The sequence below is a fragment of the Stegodyphus dumicola genome, chromosome 4 (assembly GCF_044657685.1).
Source record: "Stegodyphus dumicola isolate Sdum_Otavi_A_Nest chromosome 4, ASM4465768v1".
NCBI lineage: Eukaryota > Metazoa > Arthropoda > Arachnida > Araneae > Eresidae > Stegodyphus > Stegodyphus dumicola.
In genome coordinates this window covers 850,064-862,845 of record NC_140771.1, presented here as the reverse complement: position 1 = coordinate 862,845, position 12,782 = coordinate 850,064, and the positions used below count along the sequence as shown (strand labels likewise).

At 30.7% G+C, this 12,782-nt stretch overlaps 1 protein-coding gene across 1 annotated transcript in view; it reads right to left on the bottom strand.

Moving 5' to 3' along the window:
- LOC118195856 (complement component receptor 1-like protein) overlaps positions 1–12,782 on the bottom strand; it is a 127,845-nt gene that overhangs the window by 18,744 nt on the left and 96,319 nt on the right. The window lies entirely within an intron of this gene.

Below are 12,782 nucleotides of genomic sequence, written 5' to 3'. Positions count from 1 at the left end.
TCTTTGGCTCAATCATTTTACTTATTAATAACCGAAATCCCATTATGACTTTTTATAACAAACATTTGTACATACTTTAGAGAAAAAGAAAATTAAAGATGACTAAGAAAGTAATAATATTTTAAGAATATCACAATAAAATCACATTACACTTCGTTTATTATTCAAAAACACTATAAAGCGAACTGTTGTGTTTCTAAGTAAATGCTTTATTCGTAATTCATATCTTTGATTTTCACCCGAGTGACCAAGTATTTAAGACCACTTATATCTAGGATTTCTATCCCAGACAATTTAGCCACATGGTTGTATTTCGTATGTTCTTCCATGCGTAACGTGAATGTGATTCACTTAGAAAGACCTCTACGAAGGCATTCTTATCCAAAAGCCGATAACCCTTGCGTGCTTTGCCATGTTACAATAAGCTAAACGTCTTCGAAATTCCCATCTTTGTACAATGCTTTGCACTTTTCTAATGTTCATCTATTCTGGTTTCTACTGCACGTTTTTACGGCAAAACTCTGAAATTTCTCCATCAACGATAGTTTTACATTCAACCTCTAGCTGACCTCAAACAAAATTTAAAAGCGCAAGTGAACGAGATAGGATTATAATGATCAGATAAGATAAGAAAGCCTGAACAGAAAATAAGCCAGTGGCGCGATCTGTTGATGAAAGCAGAACTAAAATATAATTTCTTTAAAGACCGAAGGCAAAGATGGATTGGAATTAGGATCGTTAACTAGAACAGAAAGAATTTTTTGAATGTGAAATGCCTCTTTTTGCAGCTGACGATGGTGGTTCGGCAAAACCATCGAAATTAGTCCTGGGAAAATTTGAAAATATAACGCTGATTTTTGTTGTTTGACTTCTGAATTAGTATTTGTTCGGCGTGTTATTTTGTATTAATTGTATAATATTTTAAAGAAATCCAATGAAAAAATGACAGTCATTAATCAGGTCTATCCTTCCTGAGCCAAAGAGCCTTCTAGAGCCTTAGATAATATTATGTTTATATAAAATTTCATTAAACACTATTCATCCTTTCTGGAGATAATCAAATGAGATCAAATGAGAAAATTCACATAATTCTGAGCAATAATTAGAACTTCATATTTGGGCAGAGAGTAGCGAACCATCTGTAAAATATGTCTTTTCTATTCCACATAAACTAAACTAGATCCTACAATGAGCCTGGGGTATTCTCGCATAGATGTGATTGAAAATACCAGCACAGAAGAAGGGGGGAAATAACCCTTTATTAATTCTAACTAATAACAGTAGGCATGATCTTCGTGCTCAACAATAACACCGCCAACTTGCGATGAAACTTAAACGTAGAAATATAACCCAATTTAAAGTCTAATTAAAATAGGGATGGATTAGCAAGCTAAAGTATGGCTAAATTAGGTTGCTATCACACATCCTTTTGTTTCGAAAGAACAACTGTTTGGAACAATTTTTCTTTTTTGTCCCAACAGACAATCACCATATCAATGATGATGGATCAAGGAAGTTAATTTACGGAGTGAGCTATGCTAGGCCTTTAACTCCACACCATCAGAGATAAAATAATTACATCAAAAGAGGAGTTCATCTAATAAGGGAAAATTTTGAAGCCTAATTATGAAAATAAAAGCTTTTCAGATTATGCCTTCCGCATGAGAAAAAGGTAAAACTCATAGAAGGTCTTTAAATTAAATTTCGTGTCTGAAAAGGGCCAGGATTTAAATTTGAGAAAGCAGTCAACATACAAAAACATTTGAAAAGAATAAAAAGGTGCAATACATTTCCTTGATTCTTGATCTCAACAGTAAAATAAAATCCTTAGGACAAGCAGTCCGGATGAAAGAGCTAGCGCGGGTCCAATCACCACAGATAACTTTGGGATTAATACGCAAAGGGGAAACTGGTTCTCCATTACAAACAATCTGATAGCTGATTGATTGATTGGACTAACAAATTACATTTTTTTTTTTTTTTTTTTTTCCGAAAGGAAGGAAAAGATCGCATGATCGCATGTCTTTCTTTCAATAGTAAACCAGGCACAAAAATTGCCCGAAACAGTTGTTCGTGTGAAACAAACGCATATGTAATACGGGCCTTAAGTTGATTCAACAAAAACCTAATAGGCGTGACAATTATCCGGAAATGGCCAAGGGACGTACAAGCGTTACATCGAGACAGCAGCGAACCGTGGGCTGGCTAGCGAAAACACGCTCTGAATAAACTCAGAAATTCACCCCTTTAAATACTCGATTCACTTTAAATTTACATCCTAACGAGGAAATCTGAGTGGAAGTTGAGGAGCTCATGAAAGCTTCAAATAATTTGTTATGCAAAATAAGAGAAACCGTACACATGGTTCAGTTTTCAAAGTATTTAACCATTCTCAAAAAGATCTGTTGAAGTGGACGTTCCAATTTGGCATTCAAACTAACGTAATCTCTTCATGATGAGCTTGAGTCTGTTTAACAAAAATGTAACATCGTTTTATCCATTCGGCATTTAGATGAAGGATTTCATTTCACTGATTCTAATGGCTAAATGTAGAGAATACATTCTTGTCGAACTGACAAAAGACAATATTGTTGCGTTTTTCTTTTCTTACATCAGTTGTTGCGTTTTTTAGTCTTCTGACACCAGTTGTTACCTTATTTTCTTCCTTCACGTTCGTACGGGGTTCGTGTGGATGTGGAGTGAATAATGACGACACTTGATGAAGTATCGAAACACACATTATTGCCCAGTGTTCTCAGGACAGTTCCAAAATACGTTTTACAGTCGTCGATGAACTACTATAAACACGCTGACACGATCAGCGACACAGCGTTCAGGTTATCAGGCTATCACGATGGAAACAGCTTCACTGCAAAGCACCAGAGTACAGCTCACGACTCTGCTCGGTCGTTCTCGGAACTCCACGTACTCTCGAGACTCTCCACGCTACAACTCGCGATACACTATGTTATTCAAGATTAGCTGACTCTAGGTACCGTTCTTTTGTCGCAATGCGAGAAACATGCATACATTCATGCAAATTCCTCATTATTTAGTTTCTTTAAATAGGACGCAGGGCTCTAATATTTGGTGGCAGCAATTTGAAAAGTGAATATTGCATTTAGGTAATTCAACGCAAAATGCCGTTTCAAGACAAATAGCTTTTTACCGATCCTGAATCTAATAGAAATATAGAGATCAGCACCTTTTGAAAACTTCATTAAGGGTTGAATTTGGGATAACAGCTAATATTTTGTATAAATTATGATACATAATTAAGTTAAATATATAATTATTTTAAATGCAAAATTAAGTTAGAAATAATCGAAAAGCAAAACAATGAGCGAATTATAGACAGGCGCATCATTGGGTCTAAGGACGCTTATCCAGATTTTCAATTTTTAGAAAAATTTGCATTTTATTTATAAGTTTCATAAAATGGCAAACACAAATCGAAAAAACCTGACTGCTGTAAAGCCTTGTCATTCTCACTAATAAAAATAAAAAGTCTGATGTGTACACCACATGACTTCCTTGTACGGAATATTAAATTATACGTATTTTGTTCTTGCATTTCTTTTAAACTTATTGGATTGAATTAAATCTACTTCGGCGACAGCGCATAAACCACAATAGAATAAATGCATACCTTAAAATTCACATATTCGTTTACCATAGCGACACTCTAACGCTAGGTTCAATTAACAGTATTATATTTCGTTCATATTGTAACTCAGAATGCACAAAATTAATATAATTTTAAGAATTATCTAACCGTTGCCACATATTCTATTCAAATACTATAATAAAGCTAGAACAATGTATAAAAGAAATTAAGCAAACAAAACAAAAAAGAAACAGTTTTTCATAGACGTTTGAGTATTTCTCATTCAATTAATTCAGTTCTCACTTCGTGACAAGGAAAAAATACATAAAAAATCAAAATATCTGTATTAAAAATTACGAAGTAAATCTTAAACACTTATTTCCTCGAAAAAATTCCAGACTGGATTAAGCATGGTTTAATTCTCAATAATAAATGAAGGCGTTATCTCTGTTGTTGCGAAGCTAAGTTTCTCTAGATTGGCAACAAATCCACTATTCTGCTGTTTCAACTGTAAACAAGTAATGGCGCCATCAAAAAAATTATTAGGCTTAGCGGCACTTAAACAACTTTAAAATTGTTGATAATTTTAAAAATATTGCATAGAGATTTACTAAAGGCATAAAAACCTTAACCGGAAGATAAGAACAGCATAAGTCAATCATTTTTAAAACAAAAAATGTACAATTTACAAAAATATAAGCGTAAAGAAACTGAGATCACTAAGCCGGGTAACAGAGTGGATATATATATAAATATATTTATGTACGTTTGGTCGGGGCGATTGCAACCAAAATACGAGGTTCACATCTACATTTTATAGCAGTCCTATATATAAAATTTCAACGTTCTGAGCCTACTCGTTTTTGAGTTATGCGAGATACGTACGTAGGTACATACGTTCGTACAGACGCCACGAAAAATTCTCTTCAGAATTCATTTTAAAGCAGTTTCATAATTTTTTTGGAGGAAAAGAGTCTTTTATTCTGTCCTTGCGTACAGATATCACGCAAATACATCGTTAAATTGCATTCGATAGCGGTCAAAATGGATATTTTCTTTGAAATATGCTGCCTGAAACTTTTCGCGATTACAATACTTCCTTTTTACTTCGTACAAGGATGTAAAAATCTGATGTGTACACCACGTTACTTCCTTGTACGGAGCATTAAATTATACGCCTTTTTTCCCTTGCATTTCATTTAAATTTATTTGATTGAATTAAATCTTCTTTGTCTTACTTTATGCATAGAATAACGCATAAACCACAATAGAATAAATGCGCGTTTTAAAATTCACTATATTTATTTACCACAGCGACATTTTGGCGCTAGGCTAACTTAACAGCGTTATATCTCGTTCATTTCATAACTCACAATGCACAATTGGATTTTCTGAAAGCCAACAGAGAATGAAACGAATCGGTTGCAGTGACTAGGCCAAAACTCTCACATATATCTTTTTCGTGATTCTTCTGACTTTGCAGTAGAACTAATAGTCAATCAAATCTACATAAATTCTGGAATGATTAAACTTGGCGAAACGAAGGAGGAAGTTCTCAGTTCACGACAAGGCGAAAATACATAAAACCTTAAAATGTCGTCATTAAAAATTGAAAAATATAAAAAAAATTTGCCAAATGCAGTTAAAGCAATAAAAAAGCAATTTTTACAATTAAAATTAGTTTCTACGCAGAAACAAGCCATTCAGCCAGTAAGCAACAAGGCAGATTTTTCGGTGGACAAAAATTAGTTTAATTTTGGTCCCCCTCGGCAAAAAGACACTGAAGGTGCAGAAACTGAATTCAATATTCTGCTAAATTTCAAATGTAAAGAAATATAGCTGCTTGTATGTAAAGAAATATATTTATATTTGTCATATGTAATATTATGGCATTAAAAATAGTTAAATGATGCGAAAATGTTATCTAGTGTTTACAAATTCATATTTAATGTAAATTTGCTGTTTCTCATGACCATGTATTAAAGGTAAGCTTGAAGAAAAACTCTAAATTCGGTTTTCACAAAACAAATTTTTTCGCATTTCGTATGTCTTGAAAATGCTCCATGCGACTCATTTTCAGTTCAAAATGAATGATATTTGGAAAAAAAACTTATCTTGTTATTTGTTACAGTTGAACTGTGTATGGATTTTTGGATAGGAGGTTATTAAGAAGTTTAAACTTATGATAGTGTTTAACAAAAGGTGATGTTTTCCCGAAAACTGGGCTTAAGTTCAGATAAATTCTTTTTAAAAGTTTTTGATCCATCATATTCAATAATGGATTCACAAAAACTTTTTTTAAGTCTCTATAACTAACTAAAATTTAAAATTAGGAAAAAATATTGAAAATTAAAGCGCAAGGAGTATTTTTAATCTTTATTTATAAATAAAAATTTAAAATAAATAAAAAATTTATTTATTTATTTAAAATTTTAATTACTAATAATTTTAATTATTTAAAATTTTAATTATAATAAGTAATTTATTTAAAATAAATAAATAAAAATTTAAAATAAATTGAAATTTTTTAAACTGATGTTATAATATGTATATGTGTAAAATTTTTTGTTAAAAACACAAAAACTTAAAAAACTAATTTTTTAAGTCGACCGTTCCCTTAAATGTTTAATGTGAAAAAATAATCCAAACGAAATAAACTTAAAACGATTTAAATTATTAAAATCTACAGCTCAAATGAAGCAAAAATTTAAAATTAGTTACGCAACAACCTCGAGTTTAGTGTGAATTTATTCAAGATCTCAGTCGATTTCGAAGACAAACAAGTGCTGGTCCCTCTTCGTCAGAAGCAAAGAATCGTGAGCGTTACTAATTTTATGCTTCACTTGGTGTGCTTCTTTTCCGTTTTCAAGTAAAAATGTATGATTACTGGTAAAAGCGTTCAGTTGCTTTCAAGCTCTGTATTAGTGCAATTTAAATGACAGATAACCAACGTACTATTTTAAGATTTGGAATTCGGTGCACAAAACTGAAAATTTACTGGTAAACAAATTTAAACAACCTTTAAATTGTTGATAATTCTACAACTATGCAGATTAACTAAAGGCATAAAAACCTTAGACAGAAGATAACAACAACTCAATCATTTTTAAAGCAAAAAATGCACAATTTACCAACATATAATAATAAAACTGAGTTTAAGGAGCCGAGTAACAGAGTGAGTATATGTATATATATATATATACTTATATTTATACACTTTTGGTGCTGCCGATTGCAACCAAAAAGGAAGGTGCACAACCACATATTATAGCATTCCTATACACAAAATTTCAAACTTCTGATTCTGCTCGTTTTTTGAGTTATGCGAGATACATACGTACGAACAATTTTCTTCAGAACGCATTTTAAATAAGTTTTATGATTCGTTTGGGAAAAAAGAGGCTTTTATTCAGTGAGGTAAAAATATCGTTAATTGCATTCAATAGCGGTCGAAATTTTCCTTCAAATATGATACCCGGAATTTTTCGTGATTACAATACTTCCTTTACTTCGTACAAGGAAGTAAAAATTAGGCTTAGCCTCAATTAAATCGCTTTTAAATTGTTAATAATTCTACAACTGTAGCATGCAGGTTAACTAAAAAGCATAAAATACTTAACCGGAAGATAAGTAATTTAATCATTTTTAAAGCAAAAAATGCCCAATTTACCAATATATAAATAAAAAATAAAAGAAATGATCTCGCGGAGCCGAATAACAGCGTGCTGCCGATCGCCAGCAAAAAGGGAACACAAAACGTTGAAAAAAATTCCCTTTTTGTAACGCTCACCATTCTTTGCTTCTGACGAAGAGGGACCTGCACTTGTTTGTCTTCGAAATCGACTGAGATCTTGAATAAATTCACACTAAACTCGAGGTTGTTACGTAACTAATAATTTTAAATTTTTGCTTCATATGAGCTGTAGATTTTAATAATTTAAATCGTTTTAAGTTTATTTCGTTTGGATTATTTTTTCACATTAAACATTTAAGGGACGGTCGACTTTAAAAATTAGTTTTTTAAGTTTTTGTGTTTTTAACAAAAAATTTTACACATATACATATTATAAACATTAGTTTATAAAATTTCAATTTATTTTAAATTTTTATTTATTTATTTTAAATAAATTACTTATTATAATTAAAATTTTAAATAATGAAAATTATTAATTTAATTATTAAATTAATTAATTTAATTATTAAATTAAATTAATTACTAATAATTTTAATTATTTAAAATTTTAAATAAATAAATAAATTTAAATGAATAAATAAATTATTTATTTATTTAAAATTTTTATTTATAAATAAAAATTTATTTTCAATTTTTTAAAATTTATTTTCAATTTTTTGTGAATCTGTTATTGAATATGATGGATCAAAAAATTTTAAAAAGAATTTATCTGAACTTAAACCCAGTTTTTGGAAAAATATCACCTTTTGTTAAACACTATCACAAGTTTAAACTTCTTAATAACCTCCTATCCAAAAATCCCTACACAGTTCAACTGTAACAAATAACAAGATAGTTTTTTTCCAAATATCATTCATTTTGAACTGAAAATGAGTCGCATGGAGCATTTTCAAGACATACGAAATGCGAAAAAATTTGTTTTGTGAAAACCGAATTTAGAGTTTTTCTTCAAGCTCACCTTTAATACATGGTCATGAGAAACAGCAAATTAACTTTAAATATGAATTTGTAAACGCTAGATAACATTTGCGTATCATTTAACTATTTTTAATGCCATAATATTAAATATGACAAATATAAATATATTTCTTTACATACAAGCAGCTATATTTCTTTACATTTGAAATTTAGCAGAATATTGAATTCAGTTTCTGCACCTTTAGTATCTTTTTGCCGAGAGGGACCAAAATTAAACTAATTTTTGTCCACCGAAAAATCTGCCTTGTTGCTTGCTGGCTGAATGGCTTGTTTCTGCGTAGAAACTAATTTTAATTATAAAAATTCCTTTTTTTATTGTTTTAATTGTTTGGCAAAATTTTTTTAAATATTTTTCAATTTTTAATGACGATATTTAAGGTTTTATGTATTTTTGCCTTGTCGTGAACTGAGAACAGAATTAACTGAATGAGGAATATATCTCTAATGAAATTCGAGAAAATAAGTGTTTGATATTGGCAGTTAATAATGTCGCCAGTCTGCATAAGACAGAGGAGAATGTTTACGAGTAGCGCATGCGCATTAGATAAGCTGTGCTGAATCGTCTAGGAAAGACTGTTTTTTATTTGTTTAGTTTCTTTCATACATCGTTTTATATTTATTATAGTATTTGAATAGAACAAGTGACAACGATTAGATAATTCAGATGATATAATTTTTGTGCATTCTGAGTAATAAAATGAATGAGATGTAACGCTGTTGAGTGAACCTAGTCCCGGAGTGTCGCTATGGTAAATAAATACAGTGAATTTTAGAGAGTGCAATTATTCTGTTGTGATTTATGCGTTATCGAAGAAGTAAATTTAATTTAATAAGTTTAAATGAAATGCTGGAAAAATACGTATAACTTAATATTCCATATAAGGAAGCCACGTGGCGCATACAGATTTTTTGCCTTAGTTGTTAAGGTACCAAAAAAATTTCGAATTATATTTCATTCCAGTTAACATTATGCAAATGAAATGCATGTACAACTCGCAAATAACAGCGATAACGATAAAAGTTAATACTTTACCTATAAAAAATAATTATTCATTTCCGTATTCAACTTGTGTCAAGTTTCTTCAGCGTATACTCCACAATTTTGTTTTCTTTTTATATTTCTTCGAATATATGTCGTACAGATTTTGATGTTTTAGATATATACGTGCAAAAACATCTGTCGCTTTTCAGAACCAGTAGGAATTAAAATTCGTGATTTGTGACATTTACGTTTAAGTTTTACTCACGAAATATCATTTAATGTACATCCTACCTTCCTCCTTTATTTCGCCAAATTTACTCATTCCAGAATTTATGTAGATTTGATTGACTATTAGTTCTACTACAAAGTTAGAAGAATCACGCAAAAGATATATGTGAGAGTTTTGGCCTTGTCACCGCAGCCGATTCGTTTCATTCTCTGTTGGCTTTCAGAAAATCCAATTCTGCATTGTGAGTTATGAAATGAACGAGATGTAACGCTGTTAAGTTAACCTAGCGCCAAAATGTCGCTATGGTAAATAAATCTAGAGAATTTTAAAAAGAGCATTTATACTATTGTGGTTTATGCGCTACTGACGAAGTAGATTTAATTCAATCCAATAAGTTAAAATGAAATGCAGGGGGGGGATGCTTATAATTTAATGCTCCGTACAACGAAACCATGTGGTGTACACATCAGATTTTTACTTCCTTGTACGAAGTAAAAAGGAAGTATTGTAATCGCGAAAAGTTTCAGGCAGCATATTTCAAAGAAAATATCCATTTTGACCGCTATCGAATGCAATTTAACGATGTATTTGCGTGATATCTGTACGCAAGGACAGAATAAAAGACTCTTTTCCTCCAAAAAAATTATGAAACTGCTTTAAAATGAATTCTGAAGAGAATTTTTCGTGGCGTCTGTACGGACGTATGTACGTATCTCGCATAACTCACTCTGTTACCCGGCTCAGTGATTTCAGTTTCTTTACTCATATATGTTTGTAAACTGTACGTTTTTTGCATTAAAAATGATTGAATTATGTTGTTCTTATCTTCCGGTTAAGGTTTTTATGCCTTTAGTAAATCTGTATGCAATATTTTTAGAATTATCAAGAATTTTAAAGTTGTTTAATTTGCGCTAAGCCTAATAATTTTTTTGATCGCGGCCATTGCTTGTTTACATTTGAAACAGCAGAGTAGTGGATTTGTTGCCGATCTAGAGAAACTTAGCTTCGCAACAACAGAGATAACGCTTTCATTTATTATTGCGAATTAAATCATGCTTAATCCTTTCTGGAATTTTTTCGAGGAAATAAGTGTTTAAGATTTACTTCGTAATTTTTAATACAAATATTTTGAGTTTTTATGTATTTTTTCTTGTCTCGAAGGGATAACTAAATTAATTGAATGAGAAATACTCAATCGTCTGTGAAAAACTGTTTCTTTTTTGTTTTGTTTTCTTAATTTCTTTTATACATTGTTCTAGCTTTATTATAGTATTTGAATAGAATATGTGGCAACGGTTAGATAATTCTTAAAATTATATTAATTTTGTGCATTCTGAGTTACAATATGAACGAAATATAATACTGTTAATTGAACCTAGCGTTAGAGTGTCGCTATGGTAAACGAATATGTGAATTTTAAGGTATGCATTTATTCTATTGTGGTTTATGCGCTGTCGCCGAAGTAGATTTAATTCAATCCAATAAGTTTAAAAGAAATGCAAGAACAAAATACGTATAATTTAATATTCCGTACAAGGAAGTCATATGGTGTACACATCAGATTTTTTATTTTTATTAGTGAGAATGACAAGGCTTTACAGCAGTCAGGTTTTTTCGATTTGTGTTTGCCATTTTATGAAACTTATAAATAAAATGCAAATTTTTCTAAAAATTGAAAATCTGGATAAGCGCCTTTAGACCCAATGATGCGCCTGTCTATAATTCGCTCGTTGTTTTGGTTTTCGATTATTTCTAACTTACTTTTGCATTTAGAATTTATAATAACCAGTAATAACTATACAGCTAACTTAATTATATATCATAATTTATATGAAATATTATTAGCTGTTACCCCAAATTCAACCCTTAATGAAGTTTTCAAAAGGTACTGATCTTTATATTTCTATTAGATTCAGGATCGGAGAAAGCTATTTACTTTGAAACGGCATTTTGCGTTGAATTACCTAAATGCAATATTCACTTTTCAAATTGTTGCCACCAAATATTAGAACCCTGCGTCCTATTTAATGAAACTAAATAATGAGGAATCTGCATGAATGTATGCATGTTTCTCGCCTTGTGACAAAACAACGGTACCTAGAGTTAGCTAATTTTGAATAACATAGTACTTTACCAGAACATGGGCACCCGGTAGGCCAAATTTGGAATTTGTTCTATTGCCCATTTCATATTTTGTAAAACTAACGGATATTTGGTTGAAAAAACTCAATAATTTCAAAGACAGGAGGGGCAACACTATAAGGAATAAAACAATTTTATCTCCAGCGCGAGAGACTGTCTATCGGAAACTCTAAGGATAAGCTGTTTTTAAATATTTTTACCCGAAAGTGGCATCAGGCCAAATGTTCTCGAAACATGCAGCAGTTATTTCCTATTACGCTCGTTTGGGCGTAATATAAAATCTGAAAGCTTTAAGATTTTATTTTTTTGTCTTAATTAGTTAATGTCTTCCATAAACCATATCGTTTCCTGCTGCAATTTAATAAGAGTAGATCATGATTTAATTCAGTTGTAGTATTATTGTATAACGTAATTGAACTGTAATTTTGTGACTGAATTGAAGTGTATTATCATGTTCTGCGTTAATTCAAGTAATAAAATAATGATTAATTTAAAATGCATAACAAATCTTCAATGATGACTTATGTTAAAGATTTCAGCAGCAGTTTGGAAATAAACGTAAAAAAAAAAAAAAAAAAAAAAAAAAAAAAATCAGAGCTTCAGATTTTACATTACGTCCAAAGGAGCGTTTTTTTTTTTTTAACGTTTTATGTGTTGTCTTGCCTTTATTTCTTAAATATCATGTTCTTCGCAATTAACCCATAAAATTCAATTCAACAGCAATATCGCAAAATAATTTAAAAATGAGCATATCTTTAGAATTTCCGATACACGCAGTCTCGTACGCTGGAGATAAATTTTATTTTTCTGTACAACGTTGCCATGGCTCGCTTTGAAATCGTTGAGTTTGTTAATGGAAATTTTGTTAAAGACTCATTTTTATTTGTTTAGTTTGTTTCATACATCGTTTTAAATTTATTATAGTATTTGAATAGAACACTCGTGTTTGTTAAAGTGTTACAAAATAGGAAGCATATAATAAATTCCGAATTCGAGCTTCCAGATGCCCATATTCGGTGGAGGAGTACGTTATTCAAAATGGGATGTCTCTAGGTAACGTCGTTTTCTCACAATGCGAGAAACATGCATATATTCATGCAGATTCTTCATTATTTAATTTCTTTAAATATAACTCAGGGCGATAACATTT